At 37.4% G+C, this 25,779-nt stretch overlaps 1 protein-coding gene across 3 annotated transcripts in view; it reads right to left on the reverse strand.

The window, feature by feature from the left end:
* Positions 1–25,779, reverse strand: part of TBC1D4 (TBC1 domain family member 4) — a 197,227-nt gene that overhangs the window by 78,989 nt on the left and 92,459 nt on the right. Inside the window, exon 1 of one of the 3 annotated variants that reach the window (XM_024230996.3) lies at positions 2,637–2,730. The exons of the other annotated variants lie outside the window; for them this stretch is intronic. The gene's annotated coding sequence lies outside the window, so the exon portion shown is untranslated. Of the gene's footprint in view, positions 1–2,636; positions 2,731–25,779 lie in introns of those variants that run through there. 3 annotated transcript variants of the gene reach the window in all.

The raw sequence follows: 25,779 nt of genomic DNA on the forward strand, positions 1-25,779 counted from the left end.
ATATTTTCAGACCACAGATGACCACAGGTGACTGAAACTGTGGATAAGGAGGGGCTGTTGTAATTATTTGGAATATACTGCTAGAACATTCATAGTTTAAAAATAACAAGAATTTCAGCTTGCTAGACCAAGTATTTCCTATGAAAGGATAAAATCCACATGCTATAGCTTCAGTGACTCACCCTGAACACTTGCCATGTCTCAGGGACAAAGTCAGGTATCTGTGCTAACATGTGACTAGCAACCTCAACCCTCTGTCATTTTCTTACTGCCTTAGTATGTGATTTACCTTACCTGACAAGGGCCAAAGCTATGGAGAGTGAGCTAGCTGACACTCAACCCTGCAAACCTGCAAAAAATAAAACGATTCTAGCGGGCAAAGCCCTAGGAGAATGATCTCTTCTTTCTCTCCACTTTTCATCTGATCTTCATCTGATTACTAAATATTTTTAATCTGATTTTAACCCAAGTATAACTAAATCTTTTTGTCTGATTTCCACTAAATACTTTTCATCTAATTTTTAACCCAAGTATGTATGCCTCCAAAAGTGTCTCTATAGAGTACAGAATCAGAAATATTGCCTGTAGCACTGATTTTACTGCAGATATTTTTCTTGTTACAAATATTTAAATGATTTACATACAACCTCAGAGTTCCATTCTACAATTGAGATTGCACATAAAGTCAATTCAACCTTAATTGTGTCAAGTCTTTTGAATTTCTCTACTGCCATATCAAGAGTTCTTACATGAAAAACTGATTTGTGGCTGAATTTCTGTAGTCTCCCAGGACCCTTCCCTGTGACTACAGGTAAAAACTCAACACATAAATGTAATTCTGTAAGTGATCCAATTTATATAGGCAAAGTTTATCATCTTGAATTCTAAACTGAGTACATAATTTAATCTTTAATAATTTAAGATGCTAATATTACAACGCAAAACTGGTTCTAGTTACCTTTACTACCTTTTCTCAGGTTATGACTAACCACAACTTTCAATGACATGGGTTGCAGAGACTCTGCAAAACTGATCTAACAACAGCTCTGTTTTTCTTTTTTTTTTTTTTTTGCTTATCCTCATGTGAAACACAGAGTATAAACACTAGCATTATATAGCCCCTGACTACTCACTTAGGCCACACCAGAAAGGACACACTGCTCATATAAGCACAGTAAAATATCCATAGTGGGGAAATGAGTGATCAGAGAATCATGAAAATCTTGTATTGAAGCATTTACTTAAGGGACTCATCAGAAACAATGCAAAAGAAATAAAATTTCTATCCAGTACTTGTACATACATACAATATTTTGGATTCATAGGATTCTCCTGTAGCATAGTGTTAACTGACATATATTTATACATACATTTACAAATATTGTTGAATGAATTTGAATCCTTCTTATATGTGTTGTATCTTTTCAATATCTCTTTCTCCTGTACCATCATACATCAGCTCTTAAGTGAAAGACTGAGTTGGGGTGATTTTGTTGCTTACTAGAATTCCTCCCTGTGGCCACTAGGAAAATGGTCTGGGCTCAGAAGAACTTGAATGAATGCTGACAGCAAACAGAGGCATATATATAGGAGTGAAAAACTACCTAGAACTCTGATATAAATTCTTCAGGACTGAGACAGTTTAGTAAATTCCCGCTGGTGACTCAAGAGATCTGTCACACCCAAAAATAGAAAGCAGTGGCTTCTCACTCTGCTCACCATTCACCCAAACTAGGAAGTGACGGTATGTTTCCAGAATGACTCTAAATGTTATAGAGCACCTCAAGCTACACACCCTAGCTACATATTGTAGCTACAAATAATTCCGCTGCTCAGAATCTGCCTACAACCCACACAGCCTAATGACGATTTACACACACCAGTTTAAGGCAAGATTTCTACTCAGTGGCAGCATTTAATCTATTAACACAAAACAATGATACTGAAAGAGGCTCAACCAAACTAGGGACTGACAGGTTTATATTCTATCCCCAATATTTTGCTCAAGACCTCTGGGAATAGTTGTTGCATCTCTGCCAGAGAGCTTCCTCAAGAGCAAAGTGAATGGGGGAACTTGATAGATGGTTGATAAGGTCTCATCGAGATCCACATTCTGTGAGTTAATTTTTGGATTAATGCCAATATAAAGGCAAGATAATGTAAAATCAAGAGAGGGAAAAATCACCTTTATGATTAAACCTCAAGTAGTGTGCAAGTTGTTAAAATGATTCATTTCCATTAACATACAGGAATCAATTCAACAAAAATAAAGGTCTCATGACATTTAGAAAAAGCACAGTGCCACCTTTAGCTAGTATCTTGTTGTTACACCTTCAGTGACCTCACTAACACAATTTAGACTCAAGTACCAAGACTCAGACATTAAAGCAATTCCTCACTCTAGACAAAAAAAAAATATATTGTTTCTAGATTCCTTGATGTCATGCTGTTCTTTCTCATTAATTAGTTATCATAGTTACTTAACATACTGCAAAAAACCCATTAACATTTTATAAACTACATTTTACCTGACTTAAAAATTAAACAAATTCTACAACTACCACACACTGATGTTCAAAGGCCTGAACAAACACAGGAGAAAATCTGGAGAGTGAAAAAGCACTAAGGAAAGATACCTTTGATCAGGAAGCCAGCTGGAAACTGGAGGTGGTCACAAAGAGCAATGATTTTGCCAAACTGGTGTAGTCCTCAGTATTAGCTCTCTCGGTTGCACTTAAGAAGTTCTCTCTTTCTAAATAAGCTGGCGGTATTTTCACTGTATTTATTAAAGTCCACGTTATCACTATGCAGCCAATTATAAAACTTCCCAGGAGTAACCGTTATTGCTTCAAAAGTTAAGTATTTCCTGACTCTGCAATCAGGAAATACACAGATTGTTTGGGACTAAAGAGCAAAGCTTTAGCTTTCTTTAAAAAGAAACATTTTAATTTTGATGACTGTAGTCTTTATTATACTGTTTAAATAATCACAAGTGTCCCATGCTTACTAATTATGGAGATAAGAGAAGATTAATCTACAGTACAATGTCTTTTTTATTCACACGGTTCACTGATAACAGATGAACTTCAATAAATGTTTAAAAATAGATATGACTGATATCAGCGTGAGAATAAGCTTCCTAAAACATATTTAAACAAAAAAGAACTGGATCAATTCTTTTACAATTGATATAAGCTTCAATGCTTGACATTATTAATCTTTTATAACAACTATAGTAGGCAGAGCAAGATTTAGAGAAGTGTGAAAAAAAAACAAAGTTGAGGAAAAACTTTAGGGAACAAGTAAACTGAAAAACTGCCTAATGAGAAAGAATAGCAATTTAAACTAGTCTCACTCAAACACAGACAGTATGGAAAAGAAATATATTTGGTTTGGAAGTAACACGTGGCTTTAGGGGAAGGGTAGATTTCCTTTATAATTAATTCTGCTTGTTTAAGAAACCATTAAGATTAGTTTACAGACTATCCAGGCAACAGGGGGATGATGTTGAAAGCGTAATGGTATGAAGTAAAATGCAGCATTTTGAGAAACGATTGATTTGGTCACTTAATGTTATAATTTTTAATTGAGGTTTTTAAAATTTCATGTTCATATAATGGAAAACGCTGGGAAGATATATAGATGCCAAGTATCAGTTCATTTGTATTCAAGGAAACACTAATCATTCCTAGCCATTTTTCCAGCCCCAGTAGCCTTAGAAGCACACCCAGTTCGTGCTATGGTTTTTAGGGTGAAGCTGTTTGACAATCTCATTTTAACTTTTATCCTAAAATACTTCAGAGATTCTTTGTATTTAGTTAAAAATCTAAATTATTACTTTAAAGCAAATTTTCCACAGTAAAACAGAAGTCTAAAACTGAGTCTAGATTCAAAATAGAATGGAGTAATACACTGATTTGAAAATGATAGAACTGTAAAACTAAGGGTCTCCCTCTTATTTTACAGATGTGGCAATAAACTGTTAACATCAAAAGTCAAACCACTGAAGAGGAAAAGAATGAGATTACAAGAGACTACACTATTTGGGGCCAAAGAAAGCAAGAGTATCTCTGTGACTTAAACCAGAGTCATACAAGTAGCTTTGTTTTTGATCCTCGGGCTATGAGCCAACACAGTTTCCTCTCAGACCAGGCTTTAGTTCTTAGATATTCTTGGCCGCTTTGCTCTAAACCCATTTATGGTTCAGCTCTTTTCTAACTGCTGCCTTTTTGATGGCCTCTAAGTTAGGCCAAATTATCAGAGAGACATTTCTTAAACCTTTCTACTGAGTTCTCTCCTCTCATGCCGTCTCACTGCTTATCCAGTTGAATTCCTTCTGTAAAAGATACGACTTGTGCCTTCTTATCCTATGACTGTTACAAATGTGTAAAAGTGATCAGATAGAAAATATAAAAGAGTAACTCACAGGAAAAAATCTGGGGAATCGTGATTTGATAAAGTGAATGAGGCCAGGCGTAGTGGCTCACACCTGTAATCCCAGCACTTTGGGGGGCTGAGGCAAGGCGGCTGGATCACTTGAGGTCAGGAGTTCAGGACCAGCCTGGCCAACATAGCAAAACCCCATCTCTATTAAAAATATAAAAATCAGCCAGGCATGGTGGTGCAAACCTGTAATCCCAACTACTCCTGAGGCTGAGGCAGGAGAATCGCTTGAGCCTGAGAGGCAGAGGTTGCAGTGAGCAGAGATCACACCACTGCACTCCAGCATGAGCAACAGAGTGAGACTCTGTCTCAAAAAAAAAAAAAAAAAAAAAGAGAGAAAAAAAGAATAAAACCTCCCCAAAAGTGGCTGAGTTTAGTGCTGGTGTAACAAGACAGAAGATGGCATGCTTGGGAAGAAGTCATATGACAAAGGAGCAGGCAAGAACCATCACTTTCCAATTCCCTTTCAAAACCAAAGTCAGGTGGGGTATGTTGGCTCACACCTATAATCCCAGTACTTTGTGGAGGCCGAGGCAGGAGAACTGCTTGAAACCAGGAGTTCAAGACCAGCCTGGGAAACATAGGGAGCCCCCGTCTCTACAAAAAATGTAAACCAGGAAGAAGTTATGGCACATGCCTGTAGCCCCAGCTACTTAGGAAGCTGAGGTGGGAGAATCACTTGAGCCTGGGAGGTTGAGGCTGCAGTGAACAGTGATCACATCATGCCACTGCATTATAGCCTGGGTGACAGAGTAAGACCCTGTCTCTCTCTCACACACACACACACACACACACACACACAATCAAAATTATTATTTTTAAAAGGAAGCAGTCCATAGCTTCACAGATTAGAAAAGTACACATCATGCTGTTAGAGGGTTTCTACTTAAAGCCTGGGTCCAGTATCTATGTTTATCTATAGAAAAAATACGATACCCACTAGGCCTCAGGTTTTTCATATGCAAAATGGAAATCACAATGCTTATCTGAAAGGCAACCTAAGAAAAATGAGTTAAATGTGAAAATATGCCTGACACAGTGCTGCGACGATGCAAGCATTTAATAATGTTTAAATCAAAATATAATTCCAATGTGTGCTACGTAAGAAGATGAAATAAGTGAGAAGCTATGGCTAAATCAAATTCCCGGCCTTCATGAAATTTAAATTGGGGCGGGGAGACAGGGAAGAAAAAATTAACAAGTGAAGTAAAATATAAGGGATTTTAGTGAACATTTCCAAGGAGAAAAATAATGCAGAGAAGGGGGAAATTTGGAAAGACATAAAATTTTGAGGAAAACAGTTGCAATTTTAGAGAAAGGACTCTCTATAAGATGATATATGAGTAGACATCTGAAGTCAGCAAGGTCTTGAGCAATACAAATATCAGAGGGAGGAATGTTCTGGGCAGACAGAACATCAAGTACTAAGGCCCTGAAGCACAAATTTTCCTGGTGCATTCAGGGAACTGTGAGGAACCGGCATGGCTGGATGGGAGTGAGTGAGCACGCGATTATGGGGGAGGCAGTTGTGGGAGACGTGGAAGATCTAAATCCTGCAGGGGCTTGAAAGAATTTTGGCTTCTACTCTTGGTGAGATAGAAAGCCCCTGATACAGTGCAGTGCAGTGCTCAGTGTGGAAATGACATAATCTAAGTTGCTTTCAAGGGAACCCTTTGGCTACTGTGTGGAAAATGGACAAGGGTAATGGGCAGGTGTCTACTGCACTCATCCAGGGTGAGCCATTGGTGGCTCACACAGAAGCGACAGCAAGGGAGGTGGTTAGGCAGCTGCCAGCTTCTGAATATAATTTTAAAGGTACAGACACGATGATATGTTGATGAATCCAATGTGAGGTCTAGGAGAAGGAGAGCAGGCAAGGATGACATCACGGTTTAGGGCCACAGGAATTAGAAAAAATGGAGCGACAATAGGACAGACTGCAGGTGGGTGATGGCTTAAGAGATCAGAAGCCGCGTTTTGGACACATTAATTTTGAGAAACTTATAGACATTCAAGAGGAGATGTCAGTAGGCAGTTGATTATATGTCTGGAGCTCCCGGGACAGATCAGGGCTGAGATAGAAAATTGGAAGTTATTAGCATCTAGATGGTATTTAAAGCCATGAGATTAGATGAGTTCATCAAGGGTATAGAAGACAGAGAGAGAAAGACAGAAACAGAGACATAGACAGCTAGGCAGACACAGAGAGGGGGTTATCTCCAGGATCTAGCCCTGAAGCCACAGTGCTTATAGTTTGAAAGATGGAGAAATATGAATGAAAGAAAATACAGCAAGACCCAGATGTAAAACCAGGAGAGAATGGCATCCTGAAGTCAAGTAAGAAAGGTTTCCAAAAGAAGAGAGTAATCAACATGAGATCACAGGTGACTTTGACAAGAAAAATGGTGGGAGCTAAGGACAAAAGCCTTAATGGAGTAGGTTCAAAAGAAATTTCAAGAACGAAATTCAAAGCAATAGGAACAGACAACCTATAAGGGCAGCAGCAGGAGAAACAAGTGAGTCAAGAGAGGGTTCTCTCTTGGAAGAAATGACAGCTTCCAATGGAGAATACATAACAGTGAAGGGGAAATCAATGATCTCAAGAAACAGGGCAGAATTGCTGGAGCAATGTCCTTAAGTAGACAAGAGGGGATAGAATCTAGGCCCAAGAAAGAGGTTGAACTGAACTGGCAGTTTGAAAGGGAAAGGCAGAATAGAAAGGCACAGTTGCAGGCAGATGGGTGATGGGAGTTTATAGAATTTCTCCTCTGCTTTAATTTTCTCTGTAAAATAGCAAGCTTGCTCATTAGCTAAGATGAGGATGGGGAAGAAGATCTAACAGAATATTGAGCATCAACATAAAATTTAATTCTAGGCTGTTTGTGGACTAAGTTGTGAGGTGAAGACATCTTTAGGACCCTCAAGCTACTCTTCCTGTGTTCTCTGGATTGCTAAATGTGACCCCTACATGGCATCAAGTATTTTAGGTAAAACTCAGGAATCAGCCACTAATTAGAAGAGCGGTTTGCCCCTGTAAAATGAACCCATGAAGGTAAAACTTTTCTCTGCCATTAGAAGAAACTGGGAGCTACCCTATAAAAGTAATATTTATATAAGGAATAAAGTTTGAAAAAAGTTTGCATGTAGTTATGCAAAAATACTCTATTGTGTACCTTCTCAAAATAAGAATAACATACTTTGATTTTAAAATATTTGTGTCACTTATGAAAAATAACCTTATATTTCTTTCCTTAGATATGGATATTTCTATGGGCATGATTTCTAAAACGGTGAAATTAGAAACAAAGTCATCAAAAACAAGAAAGTAAAGCATCTCATAAACATGTAATCAAGAAAGTTAATGTTCCATTTTATATATGGAACACTTCTATATGGAAAAATAAAGAACGTTCTTTATTTTTGAGATCCATGTTTTCAAATATAGCACATCCCTCTACCCAACTGCAAAGCATTTTCAATGTGAGGTCAGCCTACTATCTATTTATTCAATAAGATGCTCTCTATTTATCAAATTAGTCCTATTATTTAAGGCTCACTTTTTTTTTCTTTTTTTTTTTGAGACCAAGTCTCTCTCTGTCGCCCAGGCTCAAGTGCAGTGGCGCGATCTCGGCTCACTGCAGGCCTCCACCTAACAGGTTCAAGTGACTCTCCTGCCTCAGCCTCCCGAGTAGCTGGAATTACAGGCGCCCACCACGATGTCCGGCTAATTTTTGTATTTTTAGTAGAAACAGAGTTTCACCATGTTGGCCAAGCTGGTCTCAAACTCCTGACCTCAAGTAATCTGCCTGCGTCGGCCTCCCAAAGTGCTGGGATTTTAGGCGTGAGCCTCCAAGCCTGGCCCTAAGGCTCATTTTTTTAAAAACATAGTTCAATACCACTTGTACTTGCTCCAAGAAACACTAGAGGGAGCTTTCTCACATAGACTAGTTTAAAGCAAAAAAAAATTTTTTTAAGGTTCTCACAATACTGAGAAAAAAATGCTCCCACTGTTTATAAAATATTATTACTACTGCTCTCATCTTAGGCCCATAAAAAGTAAATTAACTAGAATTTTAGCTGATTAGACAAGTTTGGCAATAAAATTAATAAGTTAATAAAATAAAGTTAGACTGAAAACATTTGAATACAGCAAAATCAGGACTTGATGACATTTAATTTGCTAGATAGTTTAAAGCAGGACACAATAAACATAATAAGAAACATACGTCTTGGTCCTTCATCATGAAATAGGAAGTATAAAGTCATCTAAACAAAATCCTAAAACTGAATATTTAATAGGTAGTTTTAACTTATGAAATGTCTGAATTCATGAGAAGAGAAGGTTTTCAGCAAGGCTTAATTGTGCAATGAAATGGGCCTTGGAAAAGGAGGCAAAGGAGCAACAACTCAGCCCAGAGGGATCTGGACATGACAAACTCCAGGTGAGATCAGTAGATAAAGCTGTAATATTATCAGGAAACAAAAACCGCCACACATTTCTCAGAAACCTATTTTTGTCCTGTCCTTCCATATTGCTTCAGATATTTATATCATCATAATAGATTATTCACCTTGCAGATGAAAATAATATGACATTCTTGAGCTTTTATTCAAAGACTTCAGGTCCTTATAAACATTATCATTAACTGCTAAAGGGGCATATATCTCCCTTCTTCAAAGAAGAAAAATCCTAACCGCAGGCCATCCAGGGATAAAAATCAAAACACACATTCACCTCTCTCCAAAATTAGGCTGGAAGGAAAGGCAATAGCAAGCAACCGGATGCTAATCTCTGATCCAGACTTGCACTTTTTGTGGGTGAAGGAAAGGCCCTAGTCTCCCCACATAGTAACCATTCATACCGGAGCTCTAAATGCACAATCTTCAACCCTCACAGTAGAGGTCAGCTCCTCCAAACAACGCAGGTCATCATGGAGTGTGCCTGCTGTGGCTGCTCCTGGGGAATGAAAAATTAATCCTATGACATCTTGCAGCAAGACTGCCTTTCTGGCCCTTGTTCCTTCTTCCCGTCTGGGACTCTACTGAACATCGTCTATGAAAGGTTCTGATCAGAAAAGGCATTTTCAGAGCTGACACTGGCTGTTGAAAGGTATGCTTCTTTGTTCATTAAATATCAAACGCTCCCTTCCCTCCCCTTCCCTTGAGTGGACTGGCAAAACGATACCAAGAGAAAGTGTATGATGGTTTACGTGACCCAAACAGCACAACTTTCTTTTCATCTTTGATTGCAGAAAAGAATAAAAAGCTTGAGACTTTCAGGATCCTGGAGAAAGAATATGCTTCATCTATGCACCTCACACATATCTGACTTGAAACCAGATTAATAAATACAATACTTCCACAAGCAATACACCTCTATTTTTGAAGTCTCTGAAACGTCACCATATTGCTTGAAAGCCACCTGGAAGCAGGCGCTGTGTCATGACTAGCTTTTGCCCAGCCCTGCCCAGTCTCCGAATGCATGCCCTGTGGACAGAGATGTCCTCTCTCCCTCAACAGAACTCAATCCCATGACACCATGACCTTTCAATTAATTTACCGTCCATCATTTGTTAATATTTCAAGTACATTCTGGAAACTCAGTATCCCAAAGCCCTTTCAAAAGAATTTTTACTTCTCAAACTTTATGTATGTCAAACATATATAAAATTTTAACTCCTTAAATGTCAAATTTTAACTCCTTAGAGAAACTCTCACCTTAGAATTTCAAGTAGAATTTGTGACACTAAAGTATTTTTCAGGGTGTAATAGCCATAATTCTTTAATATCCAAACACCTCCTTATGTCTACATTAAAAAGATTAATGATTACAGCAATGCTTCCATTATAATCAGTGAGACTGAAGATCAAAGAAAATAAGGAAATCTGTTCAGTGGTTCCTAATAGTTAGCCTGTATAATGTGATAATGGGGCCTGAAATAATTTTCATCAAAACTCCCAAACAAAGGATTTATCTGAGCTGCAGTCTTGCCAGATTTCACAACTTCAAAGTCAGAAACCAAATTCAAAGCAAACTCGCAGCCCTCATTTTTTTCACACATGGACTGCTTTCAAGAAAGAATAAGATGATCCCAATTGTAAATCATCTATAAATGACGTATCAGCTATAATAGACACTGTTTTGTCAAAACAGCACCCATTTCATTTAGAACAAATGGTTTCAGTGGATGCTGCCAATCCTTGCACCCTCCCCCAGGTCCAATCTTCCCATCCACCTGCCTCCAAAGTAGCCACAATAAACTGCAGGTAATCTAAGCTGGTCCAGTGACAGGTAAAGAGGTGCAACTGGCATATGACCCAAACCAGGTAATGTGAGTTGCTCCCTAATATTTTTCCAACAGAAGACAAGACACAGCTGTGTCCCATCTGAAGCCTCAAGTATTAAGGAAATTAGTCTGGTACCATATCCTTCACTGCAGAGAGCCAGTCTGCAGTAAGAAAATAAAACCAAGAGGAAAATGAAATTAGATCCAAAATGTGGAGAGACAGAGTCCTGGTGGGGTCCAGTTCCCGGCTGTGAACATCCTTACAGGTGTGGTAAATGAGCTCTTGGTCTCCTCCAATTCTGGGGGCCACTCCAGGGTCCTTTCACACAGGTGATAGTTTTCACCCTTCTATCTAAGAGTTCTAACCAGTATACAACTCTAGAAGAATATATATTAACAGAGTAGTTAAAGAATCAGTTAATGTTATATATAACCTGTGGAACCCAATCATTGGGATTGGGTTCATCTGCAATGACTGAAACCCAAAATAGCAATTGATTACACAAAACAAAAGTTTATTTCCCTGTCATATGAAACATGAAAGTGTAGTTAGGGGTTTGGGGCTGTTTTCATCATGGTACTTCATCACTTTTCATTAAATATCAAAGGTGCAGGTGCCTTCTATCTTATTTCTCTGTCCTGGGGGCCTCAACTCCATGGTTTAAAATAGTTGCAACTGTATTCCAGGGAGCAGGATACAAAGAAGGAATTAATAATAAGAAAAAGAAATAGAGGACATTCCCCTACTGCCCCACCCCCGCCACACACACACATAATGGATTCTCTTTTATTTAAGGAAGGTTTCTTAAGCAAGCTGCCACAAAATAAATCTACTTACACCCCAGTGGCCAGAAGCAAGGGCACTCCTAGCAACAAGAGAAGCTAGGAAATGTAGTCTTGACTCTAGGTAGCCATTTACCTAGTTCAAAATTCCGTTACTAGAGAAGAAGGGAGAACAGACAACAGGAACAACCTGTATTCTTTTCATAATGATCACTGATGCATTCGAGACAAGGCAATACATCAGAGCTCTTCAACAAAGAAAAGCTGGGGATAGATGCAAGTCAAAATATTTAAGTTACGTATTGCTTCTAAAAAGAAAGAACTCAAGTCAAAGCTGCAGAGATATGTCCTTAATAAAAGTAAGACTGAACTAGCTGTTTCAAAACTTTCTGAAATTGAGAAAAACAAACAAAAAAAACCCAGAAATCTTATGATCAACCTTCAAAGACTGTCACAGGACTATTCCTTTTCACCCAAATATAACAAGGCACATCTGATGGTAATATCATTAAGCTACATCTACAGACATACTGAAATTTATAAATATCTTTTCCAAATAGAATCATGTTCTTCTGGTGACTTTTTTTTTTTTTTTTTTTTTTGAGATGGAGTCTCACTCTGTCACCCAGGCTGGAGTGCAATGGTGCGATCTTGGCTCACCGCAACCTCCGCCTCCCGGGCTCAAGCAACTCTCTTGCCTCAGCCTTCTAAGTAGCTGGAATTACAGGCATGTGCCACCATGTCTGGCTAATTTTTGTATTTTTTAGTAGAGATGAGATGGGGTTTCACCTTGTTGGCCAGGCTGGTCTCGAACTCCTGACCTCAGGTGATCTGCCGGCCTCAGCCTCCCAAAGTTATGGGATTACAGGCATATGCCACTGCACCTGACCTTCTGGTGACTTTTAAGTAAACTTTTACATTTCTATAGAGACAGTAATAGGGCAATAACCCACAAATAACCATCTAAAACTTACTTCAACCAGTAATATGTTTCCGCATGTATTATTCTGGTACAGTCACAAAGCAATATAATTAATCAATAACTATAATATAAATTAAATTTCTTAATTTCATTTCAGCTTAGGAAATATAGATCAATGCATTCCAATAGGCCAAACACAGAGAACAGCACCATGTGTGTAACCAGCATTTATCCTGTCACAAAAATTTACTGAGCCACTGAGGGTTAACTGTGTTGTTTACAACTTTTCATTTGAATCATTTGGGGCATGTATATACATCTGTCTTCATAAACAGTATATATTAGGCATAATATAAATTTTTCTGTCTGATTCAAAGTGTGAACATCATGTCTTCAGTGCAACACAAGATTCTCTAGTTCCTAGCCAGCTGCTAAATAAATATCAAAAACTGTTGGCGCAGTACAGTGGAGAACTTTAAACTTCAAACAGAGTGAGGCCGTTAAATGGCAAATAGGCCCCAGATTGCATCCGGGAAACATACCTTTTTATGAAAGCTGGAGCTCTATGTGAATGACAGCTATGGCCATCTGCTACTTGTGAGACTTTGTTCTCCAAAACTATAGAACAAAGAGGTCTGATATACAACTTATTTTCTGATTCTCTGCTAACACCATGCCTGTTTCTAGAAGAAAATGTCTCAGAAATTTTCTTTAATGCAGGTTTCAAAATGGCCCTGAAAGTCAATGGGAACAAAAGGGCCCACATGCAACAATTATGTGATGCAAATACCACTACACCATCCCATGGGCACTACAACTATACCTCAAACACAAATGAGCAAAAACAAGACATTTGGTTACTCTACTAACAATTCAAGTATGACTTCACTGATAAAGACCAACCCAAAAATATATATTATATATATAATATAGATTAATATTCTGATTCGTCTTTTAAATATATATATATATATATATATTCTTTTTTTTTTTTTTTTTTTTTTTTTTGAGATGGAGTGTTGCTCTGTCGCCCAGGCTGGAGTGCAGTGGTGCGATCTCAGCTCACTGCAAGCTCCGCCTTCCGGGTTCACACCATTCTCCTGCCTCAGCCTCCCAAGTAGCTGGGACTACAGGCACCCGCCACCATGCCCAGCTAATTTTTGTATTTTTAGTAGAGACGGGGTTTCACCGTGGTCTCAATCTCCTGACCTGGTGATCCGCCCACCTGGGCCTCCCAAAGTGCTGGGATTACAGGCGTGAGCCACCGTGCCTGGCTAAACATATATGTATTATATATATATTTTCTGATTGGTCTTTATCAGTATGTGTGTGTGTGTGTGTGTGTGTGTGTGTGTGTGTATCTATCTATCTATCTATCTATCTTAAACCAGGCTCTTTCTATCTACTTATCTATCTACATATCTATCATAAACCAGGCCTGACAGAGTTCACTGGGGAATCTTTTACTACAATGAATATATAAAAGTAGCATGCAATTATATATTAATGGCATGCAAAATATACTTCTAATTGCTACAAACTATTTATTGCCTTAAGTTTCTCTTTCAAATATAAACATGATTGGGGGTTTCATACCTTAAAAGTTTCAAAGCCATAAATTACAACTATTGTAATATGTTAAAGTGTAGTATATTAGTATTATGGCTATATGTGGCATTTTGTTAGTGTAAAATCCATCAGCATGATTTTACTCCTTATCTTTTGTTCAATCTTCGCCTCTGTTTTCCACACATACCAGCTTATGTAATAAACGCACATCAATATATTTTAAAGTTCAATTTTACTAAAAGTTGGTTTAAATTATTGAAAATTCTTCAAATGCGTATGAAATCTATATTAACAACTAGTTTTTAATGTTTTGTTTTAAAATGATCAGCTTTTGAAAAAATACAAAAATCATCTACTCATTCTTATGTTGCTTCCTCTTGATCTCTAGATTTTCATAAAATTCCATGGTTAGAAAAAGGAAACAAACAAAGATCACTGAACTAATAACCTAAACAATGAGAGAAAACATTTAATGGTGGAACAGATTTGTGGTCGGTGGTCATCAGTGATACAGATGGAAATCTGGGCATGACAATAGAATTTTTTCTTTTGTTAACTAAAAAGATAAACAGTTATCTAGCTCTCTTTTAGTGTAAGAGTTAGCATAATGATGACGGGAAAAAGTTGACCACAATAATAGCTGTGTAGGAATGAGGACCTATTCTAAAACTTTTACATTCAATAATTCTTATTCTCACAACTATCCAAGATAGGGCCTATTACTTCCACTGCGAAAATAAATTGGTCTATCTTCTCAATTTTTCTATACTTCTAAATGTGCTCTAAAAAATTATCTATTAAAAACTAATAAACTGGAAAACTGATGATCAGAGAGACCATCATGTGTTTGTTTCAAGTTTAGAAGATTCACATCAAATACCCAGCTGAAGAAAATAAACAGGTTTTGAATAGAACTTAGAATCTAGAATTTCTACAGTACCTTTCAAAGCTTCATATTTAAGCTTCTGCAAAACGTTCAACATTTCCAGTATGGCAGTTTTATAACTATTGATGCCAATTGGGTGAATTTATTATTTAACAAGTCTTATTTCTATTTTCAGGTACAAAATGAACTAATTTAGGTTTTGAGCAACATGAAAAAAACAGTATATAAACATCTCAGTCATATAACATCATGACTGAATTTAACATCAGAAACTTCTACAAAGATCTTCAATAAATTGCTATATAATAAACAAGAAAATTAAAATCCAGAGAAGCGAAATGACTAGCTCAAAATCACAAAGCTAAATTATTACTTGATTTACACAAATGTGAATTTTTATACATACATACACACATGCACACACACACACAGCTTTTCAAGATACATCTAAAGAATACATCTCTAGTGTTCAATGAAATCAATATGTTCAATGTCAAATATTATCAAAATGTATGACAGTATATTCATTTTTGTTATTGTCTTTTTAAAGTCTGCCAACCTCACTAGATTTCAAAGAATATGACAGCAGGAAAATATATATTTTGTTCACCACTAAATACCCCATGTCTGTCACAATGCCTAACGTGAGTTCAATACTCAATAAATATTTGATGACTGAATAAACACTTTAAGAATCCAGCAGCCTCTTCTGAAACATGGAATCTCATAAACCAAAATGTCGATTTGACTTACATGTATTACAAACATAGCATGGACCAAGCTATTGAGCAAAGACTAAGCACTGTTAAAATATTTCATGGTTAATTGACATTAGAAGTTCTTGAGTCCTTAAATAGCCTCATGTCAGAAAATGATTATCAGTCTCAAAGAGAGCCCTTTCACTCTCCTAGGTCAGCTAAAACTCCCAGTTTTAGTTGATAAAAATCAACTAAGCAACACATTTACCGTTATTGATAAAATTAAGATATCTAAAAGAAAGCTAGTGTTGAAGTATATCAGTTTTGTTCATCTGACTCTTTTTTTTTTTTTTTTTTTGAGAAAGAGTCTTGCTCTGTTGCCCAGGCTGGAGTGCAGTGGCGTGGTCTTGGCTCACTGCAAGCTCTGCTACCCAGATTCAAGCGATTCTCGTGCTTCAACCTCCGAAGTGGCCCGGCTAATCTTTGTATTTTTAGTAGAGACAGGGTTTCACCGTGTTGGCCAGGCAGGTCTCAAACTCCTGACCTCAAGTGAACCACCCACCTCGGCCTCCCAAAGTGCTGGGATTACAGGCGTGAGCCACCGCACCTAGCCTCATCTGACCCTTCTATTAAGAGGCAGACATGCCTGTAATCCCAGCACTTTGGGAGGCCGAGGTGGGTGGTTCACTTGAGGTCAGGAGTTCAAGACCAGCCTGACCAATATGGTGAAACCCCATCTCTACTAAAAACACAAAAAATTAGCCGGACGTGGTGGCTGGTGCCTGTAATTCCAGCTACTCGGGAGGTTGAGGCAAAAGAATCACTTGAACCCAGGACACGGAGGTTGCAGTGGGCCGAGATCACACCACTGCATTCAAGTCTGGGCCTAAGAGCAAAACTCCATCTCAAAAAAAAAAAACAGACACTTTTTAATCTGTCTGTCTCTAGAACGGTAATGAACTAGATAAGATTTTATTTTTTAAATCTTCAAGGCATGAAACACTGAATTTACAAACAATCAATCCCTATTTCCTTCATTTCACCTTCTCGGCATTTTATGTTCCCACACGTTAACTCTATCTACATTATGTGAAGAAGTGAAAAAAGGGAGAAAATTCACACCTTCTTATTCTTTATCATGGTTTCCACAAGACCACCTCTTATGGGAGTCCTGACAAAGCTAGCCTCATGCAGTCCCCATAATTTCTGGTGGTATGCCACTGGAAGAGTTTTCATCATCACCATCCAAATGAACAGAAGAGGAGCTTCTGTTCTAGAAAAAGATCCTTACCTTTCCCCTTACCTTTTTTTAACTCCAAAATGCCCTCTCTGTAACATCTACTATGCCCAATTACGAATGGGTCAAAACTTTACAGTAAGACAGATCTGGGTTCCATTCCCAGCTCGATCACTTACTATGTGATTTTTGGCACACTTTTAAAACTCTCTTAACTTCAGTATCATCCTCTATAAAATAGGGATAATACCTGTAACCTATAAAAACTGTGAGAATAAAGTTTGTATAAAGCACCTAACATTGTTTCTAACATAGGTTCTTAATAATGTTAATAAAGTAGATGAATTAACTTGTTAATAAAATTAATAAATATTAACTATTTTTCTCCACCTCCTCTTCATTATCAACTAACTCCATGATGTACAAAAAGTCTCCAATTTATTATGAGGAAATCATCATGTTCCACAAACACCAGTCCTTCCTCACAGTCCCTATTTGTCCAGTGGGTGAATGGGCTATAACTGCCAATCATTCACTGTCGAAATAACTATACCTGGCTTTTCACCTTCAGCTTTAAGATTTCTAATTTTAAACAAATTGTAAGGGGTAATATATTTGCCTATATCAAGCAATAGGATTTCTTCAATGATTTAAATTTCTTGTGTATTCTTAAAAAGAAACAGGGGAATACCAGAAACTGCTTCAAACTGTTGCTTCAACTTTTCCCCAATAAAAAATTTGACTTGAAACCTCTGGCAATTCACCTTGAAATGAACCCCCCACCTTCAGTTGCTTCCTTATTGCCCAGATATGAGTCAAAGTTATTGGCATCCCCAAGTCTGTGCCATCCACAAACTACTATCATTGCAGGTTCACTCAAATCAAGAAACATTCATTGAATTTCTTCTCAGTGCAAGCAGAACACCAGAGGCCCTAAGTATGCTAGGCGCTAAGCATGCAAACATGAAAATGAAATGGTCTCTCTTCGCTGACTCAAAATCCAAAATGAATAGATCCAAACACACAAAATAATATACAATGATACCATGAAATAAGTGCTGTATGGCTACATGTTTACAGTACCAATCTATGGAGATAGATGGGAAATTAATAAATGAAATACTAGCAGACAGTATACTAGAGACACAACATAATATTTGTAACAGCACAGAAAGAGTTGAACACTAGGAAACCCATTGAGGGAGGCTGATTCAATGAAAGGGAATCTTTTTAGGATGAGGAATCTCCAGCACTTTTCTACTTCAGGCTCTCATTACCTCTTTCCACTTGCAATTAGCTCTTTGTTAATATCCTCACCTCCAGCCTCTCTCCTTCCCCTTGGTTCTCAAATCCACCCTTAACAATACAGCCAGATTAATCAGCCTAAATCAAAACATGCAGCCTCTCATTCCTCTTATAAAGTTTTTCCCGAAAAGTTTACCCCGTGAGTGCCCAATGTCTATTTACATGAAGTCCCAATGTGGAGACTATGCATCCAGGGCTCCCAAATATCATTCCAGGTTTTTCTCTCACTATCTCATTTCAAATAAATTACACTGGGCTGCTTGCTGCTTCCCCAACACTGCTCCAACTTTTTTCCTTGACACCTTTGCATATACTGGTCTTTCTGCCTACAAAATTTTCTTTTCGAGCTCTTTAAAATTGTGTTATTCAATATGGTAGCTTCTAGCCATGGGTGGAGATGAATTTAATATGACTAGGAAAAAAATGTTTTAATTTGAATTAACTTTAATATACATTAAAATTTTAAAACAGATGCCCCATTCAGTTACTGGAAAACTTTAAAGTATGACTGGAACAAACTGTATGTGAATTTTGTTTTTCAACTGTTAAATTTTATAAACTCTATATTTAGATCACATATTTCCAGTGAAAAGTTAGCTTCTGAATTGAGATGTGCTATGTGCTTGACATGTAAAATGCAGAGTCAATTTCAAGGACTTAGTGTGAAAAATGTTAAATATCTCAATAATTTTATACTGATTATAATGCTGAAATTACAATATTCTGTGTGTACTGGGTTAAATAATATATACAATTCAAATTAATTTCACCTGTCTCTTTTGACTTCTTTTAATGTGTTTACTAGAAAGTTTTAAATTACACATGAACCTCACATTATATTTTAATTGGACAGCACTGCATTAGAATTCTATCTCTGTATACCCTTTAAGGGCAAGTTAAATGTCATGAACTCTATCAAAAGCCTATCTTCGGTCGGGCACAGAGGCTCACGCCCATAATCCCAACATATTGGGAGGCAGAGGCAGGCGGCTCACTTGAGGCCAGGAGTCTGAGACCACCCTGGCCAACATAGTGAAATCCCACCTCTACCAAAAAATACAAAAATTAGCAGGGAGTGGTGGTGAGCACTTGTAGTCTCAGCTACTCGGGAGGCTGAGGCACAAGAATCAGTTGAACCCAGAAGGTGGAGGCTGCAGTGAGCTGAGATTGCGCCACTACACTCCAGTCTGGGCGACAGAGTGAGACCTTGTCTCCCCAACAACAACAACAAAAAAGCCTATCCTGAATTCTGAATTCTTTAAACAGAAATGATCTTACCCCCACCTCAACCATGGCTATAGTAAGCACTCAACAAATTTATTTATTTACTGAATAAATGACTAAAACATTTTGTTTTTAGCCTCATTGCACTTAACACATTTGGACTCGTACAGTAGTCCCTCCTTATCTGTAGTTTCACTTTCTGTGGTTTTAGTTACCTGCAGTGCAGTACAATAAGGCATTTTGGAGAGGGTCCACATTCACATAATTTTTATTACAGTATATTGTTATAATTGTTCTATCTTATTATTATTGTTGCTAATTTCTTGCTGGGCCTATTAAACTTTACCATATGTATGTATGTATGTATGTATGTACAGGAAAAAAACAGAGTATAAATAGGGTTTGGTACCATCCACAGTTTCAGGCATCCACGAGGGGTCTTGGAATATGTCCCCCACTGATAAGGCGGGGCTACTGTATGTAACTGGTCTTCTTGCCTTATGTCTCCTACAGGATTCTTGATTCCTTGCTTAGCACTCATTCTTACCTCATCATCTATTTCCTGGGTACATGGCCTACCAGTTTTCCTGAACTTTCTCATCTGCTGCTCTCCAGCTCTTAAACCATTTCAAAACTTATCTCCGGGGAGGGGCGAGGGATAGCATTAGCAGATACACCTAATGTTAAATGACGAGTTAATGAGTGCAGCACACCACCTGCACGTTGTGCACATGTACCCTAAAACTTAAGTATAATAAAAAATAATAATAATAATAATGATAAAAAGAAAACTTATCTCCAGGCCAGGTGCAGTGGCTCACGCCTGTGCTGGGATTACAGAATACTAACACTTTGGGAGGCTGAGACGGGCAGATCACTTGAGATCAGGAGTTCAGGACCAGCCCGGTCAACATGGTGAAATCCTGTCTCTACTAAAAATATAGAAATTAGCCGGGCATGGTGGTGGGTGCCTGTAGTCCCAGCTACTTGGGAGGCTGAGACAGGAGGATCACTTGAACCCGGAAGGCAGAGGTTGCAGCGAGCTGAGATCGCACCACTGCACTCCAGCCTGGGCGACAGAGCAAGACTCTGTCTCAAAAACCTCACCTCCAATGAGCTGCATATTCCTTTCTGGACACCCTGCAGCACTACATCCAGTCAACCTGACAGTAACTTTCCAGTTTCTCCAAAATTCTACTTTAATTTGGGAACCAGAAGAGATAAAGGAAAAAAAAAGTTTCTTTAAAAAAAAAAAAGGTTGCCACCGCAAAATACAGGCATATGAGCCCAAAGATTTGAAAAGTCAGTGATGATAAAATATTTCTTTACATAAATACCAGCTAAATGGTTTTCTTATGATTAATCTATGAATTTGTGGGCTGATTCACAAAAAAAAGAACTTCGGAAAGATTATTGCTTCCACAACTCTGAAATAAACACACAAAAATCATCCTTAAATGTTTAAAACTCCAGTTATGGTTAAAATAGCTGAAGAAAAATCTTTCTGAAACCTCTATGCCTTTATTAAATATTCTTAAAAATTTAAAAATTTTGTTTGCCCTATAAATACTGGATAAACACATATGCTTCTTTCAGCCCAGTGAATAAAATGTGAAGAACATAAAAACATGACTAATAAATCTTCCATGCAAATTGCCCATAAGGCACATCAGCAGATAATAAGATGTCCTCAGAGAAGGAGGAACAAAGAGAGGAACAAAGCATAGACTGCTCACTGCTCAGCAGCCTGGGAGGCCTATTTGCTCACAATTCCCCTCAGAGAAACTTCCCTCCATGGCCCTTCCCGAAGACGCCCTACCCCAGAGCCTGTGGCAGCAATGCACACCTCCAAATCACCCACAGCAACCCAGTGCTTCCCCCTCACAGCACTTATGGCACTATATTTAGCCACCCAATGGCATCTTCCTCTCCCACAGATGTGTCTCATGCATCTTATCTATCCCAAGCACAAGGCCTGGCACATGGCTCCCACGCAAAATGTTTGTGAAGTGAACTAACCAATGAATGAGCAAGCAAACAATCTAAGAGAAAATGGTGGTTCTGCTCACCCTCCTAGATCACAATACTAAACAGGTTCTTGCCTGAACCTAGACTGTTTTCATATGAGAAGACAGTATTAATCAAATTAAGAGCGTCATCTGAGAAGCAGGTGCCTGTTCTAAAAAGAGACGCTGATAGCTGATAACAGCTTCTGCCTGACCATTGCTAATGCAAATACATGAACAATTTGAATGTATCTGGGAAAGTTAGCTCTTTGTAAATAATATTTGCTATGAACTTACGTGTGCACTTTCTAGATAATAATAGCTATCACACTAATGGAGCACTTACGTGCTGGGCACTGTTCTAAATGCTTTATATATTTTATCTCCTTTAATCCTCACAACTATCCTTTGATCCTTTGAGGTAATTCTATTATTATCTTCATTTTACTGATAAGAAACTGTCCTAGATTCTGCTAATTTATTGAACTCACTCATAAAATCATGTTAACTGGATCAAGAAAATGAATATGACATTTTCCAGTCTTGAGATGATAACATCAAAGTCTATGAGATTAGAACAGAAACTAGACATCAAACACTGCGTTTCTGTGACAGTGTTTGCTTATGATTAACAGTGTGCACCCTAAAGCCCTCGTGTCCTGCTATGAACCTAAACAATTTATAGTATTTTTATAAACATCATAAGTTTAATTATACCCTACAAGGCTTATCCATAAATACTAAACAGAAAACAAAAGGATGAGTGAAGTTAACACACTGCTGCATTAACGAATATCAACATCTACTGGGCCAAGCTACCAATGAGACCATCTTAAACATATAAATTCGAACTACTGCATTAAAGCCTTGAGCAATAAATTTGGACCAAAAACCATGACTACCATTTAGTAGCTCTGGAAAAGAATGCAATGAAAGAGAAGTTTTCATGAATAAATTATACACTTTTTACCTGGCTTCACAGTTCTTATAAAAGCGCATGTTATAAAATAATAAATGTGCTTTTAATACAGATTTGCTATTTTCTTTTTTTTTTTTTTTTTTTTTCAGATGGAGTCTCAGACTGTCACCCAGGCTGGAGTGCAGTGGTGTGATCTCGGCTCACTGCAAGCTCCGCCTCCCAGGTTCACACCATTCTCCTGCCTCAGCCTCCTGAGTAGCTGGGACTACAGGCGTCCGCCACCAGACCTGGCTAATTTTTTGTATTTTTAATAGAGACAGGGTTTCACCATGTTAGCCAGGATGGTCTTGATCTCCTGACCTCGTGATCCACCCGCCTTGGCCTCCCAAAGTGCTGGGATTCAGATTTGCTATTTTCTTTCATGATACATGTTCATTGGAAAATAATAAAACCATAAAGACAAGTACAAATAAAAAAAACACTCATCCAGAGAATACCACTACTGAAATTTTAGTGAACATCTTTCCACACATTTCTCAATATTAAAACAGTTAATATAGGTATAAAATTTTGAATACGCAGACCCATTCTAAACAAAGTTTTGTGATCTCCTTTTTGTGCTTGAAAACCTAGTATAGGTATTTTTCCTTGTTGATAATTTAGATCTTTATCATTATTTTTAAAGTGTTTTCTAAAACAGCAATTCTCACTCTTGAAAACTGTTGAGAGACCACTAAGGGCTTTCATATGTATGGTTCGATCTATCAATATTTATCATTTTAGAAATTATAACTGAGAAAATTTAAAATATTTATTAATTCACTTAATATAATCACAAATCATTATATAATAAATATTTTATGAAAATAACTTCACTTTTAAAACAAAAAAGTTTGTGCAAAGATTTATATTAACATTTTTGTAATATCTGACTTAATAAAAGGTAGCTGGATTCCCTTATCTGTTTCTGCACTCAATCTGCCATGACATGAAGAACATCTAACGTCCCACAAGTATATATAAATGGAAAAGGGTAAATTTTCAGAGCTTTTTCAGATAATAGTTAATATTATCTTTTGATACTATCCACCAAAGAATGATCGTTCCTTAAAGGTTTGTGGCAATGCGAAATCTGAAACTATATCAGTGAACTTTCTACATTCTGTCCCATTGAAATCCATTTCTTTACCTTGCACTTTAAAAGAATCTTTTAACAATGCATGATTTTGTAACTCATACACTGATCTTTGGGGAAATATTGGTTCACTGAATTATGCAAATTTTGACATATTCTATTAAGTATTATCAAGACATCACATTCGCTAATATCACCACCAATCTCATCAAAGTCTTCAGCAAACTATCAAGCTCACAGTGACAAACAGAAGTTTTTCCAAAAGTCTAAACACACCCTGCCAGTTGTTTTTCTTTAAGTGGCAAGATCGCTTTGTTCATTTTCAAGACTATGTCTGCCTAACACCCAAGACTGAAGAAGCACATTTTGTTATGAGTCATTCTTTCAAGTAAAAATGGTGTTCCATGTAAAAGAGGATAGTTCAGCTTACAACTTGTATCAGCTTTCTGTTACTGCCTTAATAAAGTACCACAAACTTCATTTATTACCTTACAGTTCTGCAGGACAGAAGTCTAGTACCAATCTCATCAGACTAAAATCATGATGCTGGCAGACTGTGATCCTTACTGGAATCTCTAAGGGAGAATTCATTTCTTTATGGTCTTCTTTCAGGCTGTCACCTGAGGGCTGTTCGCAGTTTCTAAAAGACATCAAAATTCCCGGCCTTGTGGCCCCCTTCTTCCACCTGCAAAGCCGGCAACAGCGGGTTGAGTCCTCCTCACATCACATCTCTCTGACTCATCTTCTACCTTCCTCTTTCCTGTTAAGAACTCTTGTTATTAGATTAGGCCCACTTGGATAATCCAGGATAATCTCTGCATCTCGAGGTCCTTAACTTTAATCACATCTGCAAAGTTACTTCTGACATACAAGGTAATACATTCACAGATTCCTGGGATGAAGGCAGGGACACATTTAAGGGGCCATAGTTCTGCCTACCACACAACTTAAAAAATTGTGCAAATGCTTTTCCTCTACATGAGCATTGTATTTGGTATGCCATTCCCATTTTCTCATGTATTATATTTTTAAAAATGTGTTCTCAAAGGTTAAATTTTAAGAAACTGAATAAATTCTACTGATTCAATAAGCAGATGAAGATCATTCTGAAGTGGGTCTGGCTGGGTTTTTTGCTATGAATTATTGATTGTGAAGAATACAGTGACCACTAGCAGAGTTTGGTGCCACTGCATTGATTCATGCTAAGATGCCAGTGGTTTCATCTACCATTGCTTTTGCACCATCAGTGCAAATGTCAACATGGTGAAAAAGACAAATAACATCTTAACATTATGATCAAAATAGTTTTGACTTGCTGACCCCCTGAAAGTATTTCAGGGAACCCCAGAGTTCTTCAAACCACACTTGAGTACTATGGTTCTCAAGCCTTCCACATGTCCACAGTAATAAAGTATGACAACATTGACCCAATTCAATGATCTGCTCACCATATGTGCATATAGGTTATAATTAAAATTTTATGCCTTCCAACATTGTTGACAGGCTCCAATACCAGTTCTCCAGTTTACTGGTTTGTGTGGCCTTGTACAAATTTATTATTACCAGCTCTAACTTTAGTTTTTTATGCATAAAGTGGTTTACTGATAGCTGCTTCAAATTATTATTGTAAGGATTTATGAAATTAAATGAGAGCAGACACATGCTTGGCGCATAAGTGCTCACTAAAATAGTAGCTATTGTTGCCCATCATCTATTCTGGGTTCAAATTTTTTGCATGTGATTGTTTTTTAAAAATAACAGACCTACTGCAATATTCCAGACTTTTCTTAACCTGTCATACTTAAAACAGGACGGCACTCTGCTTATTTGATTCCAATATATTTCCAGGAGTACTCATTCTACAGACTGATCATGCTCATGTTAATGAGCTACCCTGTAGCCAAAAATGAATTATAAACAGCCTTGAAAGGAGATTTTGGAAAAAAAGACACAACTATTCATCATACTCTCTCTGTTTCAGATTAAAGTTAGGCCACAACCACATCTCTTTTCTGTGTACTTTTATTGAATTCTGAGGCTACTATTAGTTTTTTTAATGTACTTTGCTTCTTCAGAAAAGCACTGTAAGTAGAAACAGACTAGTTTGTAGAAAAGCTTGGTTTTATTTAACTATTGTATCTCCAGAATTGGTTTTAGTTTTTGTTATTTTTTAATAACAAAATAATAATAATTATGAGAAACAGTTAAACTGGTTAAATAAATAAAATAGAAGAAAAATAATATTTTGACCAATTAAATATTGCCATAATGTTAGGAAATCATTTTGATAAAATTAGTCATATGAATTATTACAATTTATAAAAATAACTACAAAATCACAAACAATTATGGTACTGTGGTTGGC

This window comes from Pongo abelii, chromosome 14, assembly GCF_028885655.2.
Source record: "Pongo abelii isolate AG06213 chromosome 14, NHGRI_mPonAbe1-v2.0_pri, whole genome shotgun sequence".
NCBI classification, from domain to species: Eukaryota; Metazoa; Chordata; class Mammalia; order Primates; family Hominidae; genus Pongo; species Pongo abelii.